This window comes from Periplaneta americana, chromosome 3, assembly GCF_040183065.1.
Source record: "Periplaneta americana isolate PAMFEO1 chromosome 3, P.americana_PAMFEO1_priV1, whole genome shotgun sequence".
Lineage (NCBI taxonomy): Eukaryota > Metazoa > Arthropoda > Insecta > Blattodea > Blattidae > Periplaneta > Periplaneta americana.
The window spans coordinates 66,684,449-66,692,235 of record NC_091119.1 but is presented as its reverse complement, the minus strand read 5'-3'; the positions used below and the strand labels follow the sequence as shown (position 1 = coordinate 66,692,235).

Here is a 7,787-nt window from a genome sequence, read left to right as displayed (position 1 = left end):
TTTATCCTATTTCAATTTTAATTAGTAGAATCATTCAACGTCAACTTGGGAACCATGGCTTCTCTGTCAACTTTTGATTGCTCATTATTATTGACCCAAGCACTCCGTTTAGAAGAGACGTGACAAACTGTCGATCTCTTTACCGCAAGCAGCCTGAATATCCATTATGATTTACTGTATTCTTATAGGAAGTAGGACTGGGTACAATTGTAGAAGTGGTTAAAAAATTCAACTTGAAATTAAAGAAAGACTGAAGTGTTTATTAATTTCGAAATATACATTCCAATTCCATTATTACAGACTCGATGAGGTCGAGGAGAAGAACTAGAAGTGGTTCCGAAACCTGAAACAGAAATTACAATGTCACTAAATCGAGTAAAATAATAATAATAATAATAATAATAATAATAATAATAATAATAATAATAATCGTCATTATTACCGCAACAAGCACTTCATAGACTGAGACCTGATATAAAATGTATGTTTATTGTTCATTATCATACTATCATGAAACTGGGCCGTCTTGACCCATTCCAGCATCAATCATCTAGAAGTATTTTCAGAGGACGACCACAGTTTCTTCTACTCTGTGGACTGAATGTGAGAACTAATAATTATTGTGGAATTCTGTTTCTGTTCATTCTCTTTGTAAATTAGGTATGATAACAGTTCTGTATTTTATCAATTTTTGTCAAAGTGAGCTCAGTTTTTGATGTGTTGTAAATGTCTTCACTACGTTTTTCATCGTGTAATATCTATTTAGCTGTTTTCCCTAACATTTCATTTCTGCTGCTATGATTCTTGATTCATTTCGTTGTTTCAAAGTCCAGGTTTTTTCATCCGCCTATATAGAAGTGTAGATACTGCTAATGTATGTGTCACATCATTTATACCCAGTTTGTTGTAAAGCCGTGGAGATTTTGAAGTTTCTGTTATTGTTAACTGATTAGTCAATGTTGAAACTAAAATTTTATGCCGGATTGGGCCTGTACAAACATTCAAGTTTTAGTAATCATGTCTAAAGAATTGGAACAACGAAATACATATTCTTTTCTTTACAATTCTTCAAGAAGTTAACACGTAGCTTCAAAATATTTAATGTTTTCATAAGTGTCAATCTAGTGGAGAAACCAAAACCTTAGCACCAAATTTAATGGATAATTTGATTATAAAAGCCTGGAGATTATATACAGAATTTTGAGAAATGGAATATAAAATTTTATAAGCCAGAAGTTTCACAATTTCCAATTATTATGAATCGCAATAAAGTGTAGTAGGTTATTTTATTTAGATAATTAATTTAGATATTATATACCTTATATTTTAAAAATTGAATTACTAACAAAATAATAAAAATCTAAGAATATACAACATTTTAAACCAATATAGATAACATTTTCCTAAAATAACAAAAATAAATACTTGAAATGTGACTTCTTGAATGTGGGTAAGAACTGTAAAGAGTTTTAAGAACACTTAAGATGTCTTAATTTAATGTTTAATCTCGAATTGAACTTTACATCTGACTGGGAAATAAATTGTCAGATTGTAAGAGTATTGACTTGAGTAAAGACGTTTCACATTTTCCAATTATTATGAATCGCAGTGAAATTCAGTAGGTTATTTTATTTAGATAATTAATTTATATATTATATACCTTATATTTTAAAAAATTGAATTACTAACAAGTAATAAAAATCCAAGAATATACAAAATTTTAAGCCAATATAAATAACATTTTCCTAAAATAATACAAATAAATTCTTGAAACGTGACTTCTTGAATGTGGGTAAGAACTATAAAGAGTTTTAAGAAGAGTTAAGATATCTTAATTTAAGGTTAATCTCGATTGAACTTTACATCTGACTGGGAAATAAATTGTCAGATTGTAAGAGTATTGACTTGAGTAAAGTTGTTCAATAAAATGTAGTGGTAACATTTAAAACTGATAGGAATGTCGCGTCGTTTGGCTCTCACAAAGTGAGAAGCTCTGATTATAAGAGTTCAAGAACGTCCTTCTAATCTTAATTAATTTAATTAATTAATTCATTCATTGAATTCTTTACGTACTTGTATCTTGTAATTTATATTATTCTGCACTATATACTAAGATCCGACTTGGAAATGTTTGCTTTGTATTGAGTCAGTAGGTTGGAAGTGATGACTAGATGAAATTATATTTATTATTTGGATTCATTAAAAGATACCTTGAAATGCAAATTATTTATTTCCTTGCGGAGGACCCAAATTATTTGATATACCACTACTTATGAACTAGTTCAACAATTATATTTCTCAGAGAAAATCTAATTCAATTTGAGTTCCTATTATTACCATTATCATCATCAAATGTATTAATCAGTCGTTTGAGAAACTAGGCGAAGATCCCAACTTACAAATTAACGTCCATAGATTCCGTAGCCAAGGGCAGAGTAGGCATAGGGGTGGGCGTAGGCGCCGTAGTATCCAGTGCCGTAGTATCCGGCATAGTAGGGGTACTGGGCGGCAGCCACGGCGATGAGGGCCAGGACGAGGAGAATCTGCAGAAATAATGGCACCAGTTAAAGCAGTCGTACATATATGTATGCCAAATTTTCGTTTATGTTTAAACAGAAAATATCCTGATCAATCTGCACAGTAAGGAAATATACTCACCAACTGATACATGATTGTTTGTTTAGCTCTGTCTTCTTGTTGTAAAAGACTGATGCTGAAACTCTGATATCAAGAGCTTTTATACCAATAACAGAGTCAGGTTCAAGGTAATTCACCCTTCTGTTCTAAAGAATAAATGTCAGTAGGAGTTATTTCCTGACCTTCAGCATATTGAGAATGAACTTGAAGTCGATATAACGGACATTGTAACTGTAGGCAAGAAGTGAAATGTGTTGGCGAGAGCCCTTGGTGGTAGCTGTGTTTGCTAGTAGCCTAACGTTTCGATATTTTAATTTTTCATTTTCAAGCGTATTTCTTTAATGTTGCGTTGAACCCTTGGTAGTGAGTTAGAATCCATCCTATGTTCGTAGTCAATTTGATGTCCTATTTTCTCTTAGGTGAAGGCTTGAAGTCGTTCTTACGTCGTCATAGGAACCCACCCTGTGTACAACTAGTGTGTTCTGTCTGTGACAGATATCTGCGATGATATGAATATTTGATAATGAATAGCATTGTGAATTTATTCGGTAATTTATTCTTACGAATACAAGAAAGCTTCCGCTACCCTACTGGTGTCTAAAAATGAAAACATTTCACTCATTAGTGATACTGTTAAATATTATACTGTAACAAAGCATTAATGAGGTGCTGAACTAATGTTTTCCGGGTATACAACGCAACTCTTGACAGACGGACCACAACATTCGTATTTATACTTGTAGTATCACAACGAAGAAGAGTTGCTCTTTCATAGCATTGAATAGTCCATCGCTATGGAGCAACGATTAGCACACCTGACTGTAAAACTAGTGGGCCTAGGCTCAAATCCTGGTTGAGACAAGATACCTGTTTGGGGATTTTTTTCCGGGGTTTTCCCTCAATCCATTAAAAACAAGAGTTTGGCAACTTTCGACGCAGGACCCTGGACTCATCTCACTAGCATTATCACTGTTTTTCTCACTCAGACACCTGATAACCATTGCAGTCGATAAAGCGTCGTAAAATAACCAAATAAAAAAGGATTGAATGAACTGTTATTTCTATTTGTATATATATCGCATTTCAATAAGCTTTAAGTGACTTCAAAAATTAACCTGACTTTCTAATGATTTCACACACAAAATTCATCTCTTGCCTCAAAATTTGATGTAATTATAGAACTAATCATATGTAATATTCTGTAATGGGCGTTTGTTTGTCTGTTGTCTTTCCTCTTTACTTTTAAGTTTCCATATTTAATTAGCATACTGTCCTTGGCTGCACTGCGGGCCTGTGGGTTGGAGTATGTTAGAGAGAAAGTTAAGTAAAAGCCGTAAACAGGTTTTGTGTGTGGAATTGAATTACTATTCTTTCTTTGAAATGAACGTGATTCATTGAAGTAAATTGCCAATGGAAATGTTTCTATTATCTGTTGTAGCTCCAAAACTGATAAATCTGTTCTAACGCGAAAGCTGAGAAATGACAGTTGTATCTGTTTTTAGACTTTAATGTTCTTAAAATGAGACAAATTTATTATATTGTATTAATAAAATTCATACATAAAAATCGAAATAATTTTGAATTGTATTCTCGTAGTTATGAAACAAAAGGTATGAATTCTTTAAGATTTTTGAACCAAAATCCAACTCTGCTACAGTATTTAATCATAGTAGTAATTTAGGCCCAAGAATATATAACAAATTTATATTTAAATATTCTAATCTTGTCAATTCTAATAGTTATAGTATTACATTAAAAAAGTTATTTATGGATTTGATAAAAATTGAAAAATTGTAAATTTAAATTTATATTCTTATTGCGTAGTAGACATAGGACAAATTGTATTATATACTTCTTAATTTGAATTCAGGAATCCGTCCCTGAACTCGAGTTCTACTCTTTCAGGGGCGAGCTAAAGTTTTTCTGTTTATAATATATTTTATGTTACAATTATCTAAATAAATAAATAGATAAATACATAATTAAATAAATAAATAAATAAATAAATAAATAAGTAAATAGATAAATAAATAAATAGATAAATAAATAAATAAATAAAATAAAACGCGGAATCTGATGAAAGTTTCTTGTGTCTGTCATTAAACGAAAATGTATAAATGCTTGTGTTTGAACGATAAATTGAGATACAGTATCATTTTTATTTGTTTTATGTGAAAGATGACATATTTAATGTGTCTGTTCTAAAACAAATGTGACAAAATTTTTCTTCGACTGACTTCGAGATAAAATTGTTTGGCATTTTATGTACGTGAACTTGTTCGATCCTACCCACCATAACATCCATTCGGGAACCATATTTTCTTCTGTCAGTGTTCTTACATTCACAGCACTTATTGTTTAGAAGCCCAAAATAGCTCTTCATAGGACGAGCTATTGCATGCAAGATGTATAATTATGGTTCAAGCTCAGGGACTTCCCCTTTTCAACCTAACTTCCGGAACAGCTCCACAGCACACTCAGCTACTGTAAAATTGTGTACGAAGGGAGGCGGACTACAGCCCTCCTGCATGTGCAGATACGGAGATAACATTTCGAGCTACTCTTGATGATGCTTACAGGGCGAGATGCTCACTACTACAGTAGTGGCAAAAAAAAAAACCGGACCGACCCTTGTAGCTGATTTCAGAGCCTTGTTCACTCCAGAGCACGATAGACTGGTCACTAACACTTTCGTGGTTCGAATCCTGCCTGGGAAGGAAACTTTTTTTTTTGTTCCTTATTCAGATTTATTCCCAATACTTTTCGATTGCTGGTAAAATTCATGTTCTGGAAATAATAAGTTAATTATGTAGCAAAATATCTCTGCAATGGAAAAGTATTGGGAATAAATTTGAATAAGGAACAAAAAGTTTCCTTCGCAGGCAGGATTCGAACCACGAAAGTCTTAGTTACCAGTCTATTGTGCTCTGGAGTGAACAAGGCTCTGAAATCAGCTACAAGGGTCGGTCCGGTTTGTTTTGCCACTACTGTACATTCCCTGCCCGTGTAATACTGGAACCGGACCATCGCGTCATTAGGAGATCGACACCCCGCGCAGATGACAGAGGTTGTCTCTCGTCATAGTAATTTAGTCTTTTGTCGTTTGCGTCATTTGAGTGACGTGCAGAAGAACATGGGTTTAGTTGTCGTGGACGGAAAATTATTGTGTCTTAACATGAAATTGTTTCGGAAAACTGCGACGGATGTTTCAGTTTTTATTTTTGTTTGTTTAAGTGAAATAAATTATTTCCCACGTCCCTTGGAATTGTATTTGGCTTGACCCGCAAAAATAGCAATATAAAATATATATCAAAATATTTCTTTTGTTTTCCTAATGAAAAAATAAAAAAGTTAACATAATAAAGAAAGAAGAATTTAAAAAGGACACTGAAGAAGCTAATTCTTCGTCCATCAGCCATCTACTTCCACCACTGCTCTGATCAGGCGAGGCATGGAATTGACGAAACTGCGGAACAAGGGTTCTCGATCCGTGGCGATGCCGTGTGGACTACAGCTTTGGAGAACTGGTATTTTGTAAGCGAAACTCATACAATAAGGGAGCTCTAGATTTTATTTCCGCGTCTGTACACCATTAATGTACAGGCAGTTGAGAGATATCACAGATGACTTCAAAATATAAGAAGGACTCCACTTGAGCAAATTCCTTTGGCAGGAGACTTTTTTTCTAGTATCGAAAATACTCCCTCAACTCGTAGACTACACTTTACTCTCAAAGCATATTTTTTTTTGACATGAAACGAAGAGAAATATAGGATGATATAGATTGTCGACGGATTACTTCAGCAGTAGATAAGTACACAGTTATCACAAGATTAATTGGAAATTTGTAATATACATAGGTCCAAAAGCCGATATCTCTAAAGCTACACGCAATAACCTCATTGGGAGAATCTGTGAGAGAAACCTCTTTGTCCAATCTTAATAGTAGCAGTATTTGACTTAAGGAGTTACGTATAGCTTACAGCAGTAAAATTTTGAAAATATTCAACATTATTTTCCTCCATTACTGTATCTTATACAGTAATGAAAATTAGTGTGTGTAAAACACTGTCCTTCTGCTATATGAAAAAAAATTTTCGATTAAAAAAATGATTTACATGTTTTTTTCAAAATTCAGTTCACTGTCAGTGATGAAGCGTTTCCCACATAACTAAAAAACTATCCAACATTCTGTGATGAAATTTTCTGTGTGTACTTATGCATGTCATATCTAAAAATGTTGCAAGATAACTTTTCTACCTTTAATAGATTGTATGATAAAAAATATATGCGTTAAAATGGTAAAATATCAGTATTTTCTTCTAACACAAAAAAAAAAATTATTTGTTAAGAAATGTAGTTGTAAGAGCAGGATATTGTAAACATGAGTTTCAGAAATATAATAAAAGAGAGATAACATGAAAAAGTTAACAAGTTAATGAGTTATGAGGGAAAACACTTCATCACTGCACAGTGAACTGCTATCATTATGGATTGAAAAAAATATATATATAAATAATTTTTTTCAAATCTTAAAAATATTTTTTTCATGTAGCAGAACGACAGTGTTTTACACTTACCAATTATTGTACAAGATACAGTAATGCAGAAGAAAATGTTTAATATTTCCAAAAAAAATTACTGCTGTAAGCTGTACCTAATGCCTTAAGGGAACACTGTTGAAAATTTACAAATTTTAGGACTTTTTCCCCCACTTAAAATACTATTACTATGTGTACTTTCATCTTACCAAAGGAATTTGTTCAACTCCTCTGCAGAGTTGGTTAAAAATGCTTTTTCTGACTCGAAGGACATCAAGGACCATTGCAGTCTCGCGGGCTTAGAGGTATTTTTTTACGAATCAGGCTTGGAATTCTTTTATTCAGAAACACAATTTTTTATTCCGTAGATCTACGACCTCTGATTTCGCTTCCCTTTCGAAGGAAGTCACACCAATCCCGTTACTCTAAAAAATCCGTAGCCATCGATCGCAAACCTCGGATACAACATTGGAAATCATTAGATTAACGAGGACGAATTGGTGAAGGTTTCAATGGAATACTTCAGCTTTTCCTGGTGTTATAGGGTCATATTTTCTCAATTATAATATGACTATCTTATCGTCTTGGAATTGTCAGTGTAGTTAATAA

General features: G+C 32.9%; 1 long non-coding RNA gene across 1 annotated transcript; it reads right to left on the bottom strand.

The window, feature by feature from the left end:
- Positions 1-239: 239 nt before the first annotated feature.
- On the bottom strand, positions 240-2,806 carry LOC138696119 (uncharacterized). The gene is made up of 3 exons (XR_011331238.1): positions 2,659-2,806; positions 2,400-2,543; positions 240-343 (listed from the first exon to the last, which is right to left on the bottom strand). It is a non-coding gene; the product is annotated as an uncharacterized lncRNA (long non-coding RNA).
- Positions 2,807-7,787: the final 4,981 nt, after the last annotated feature.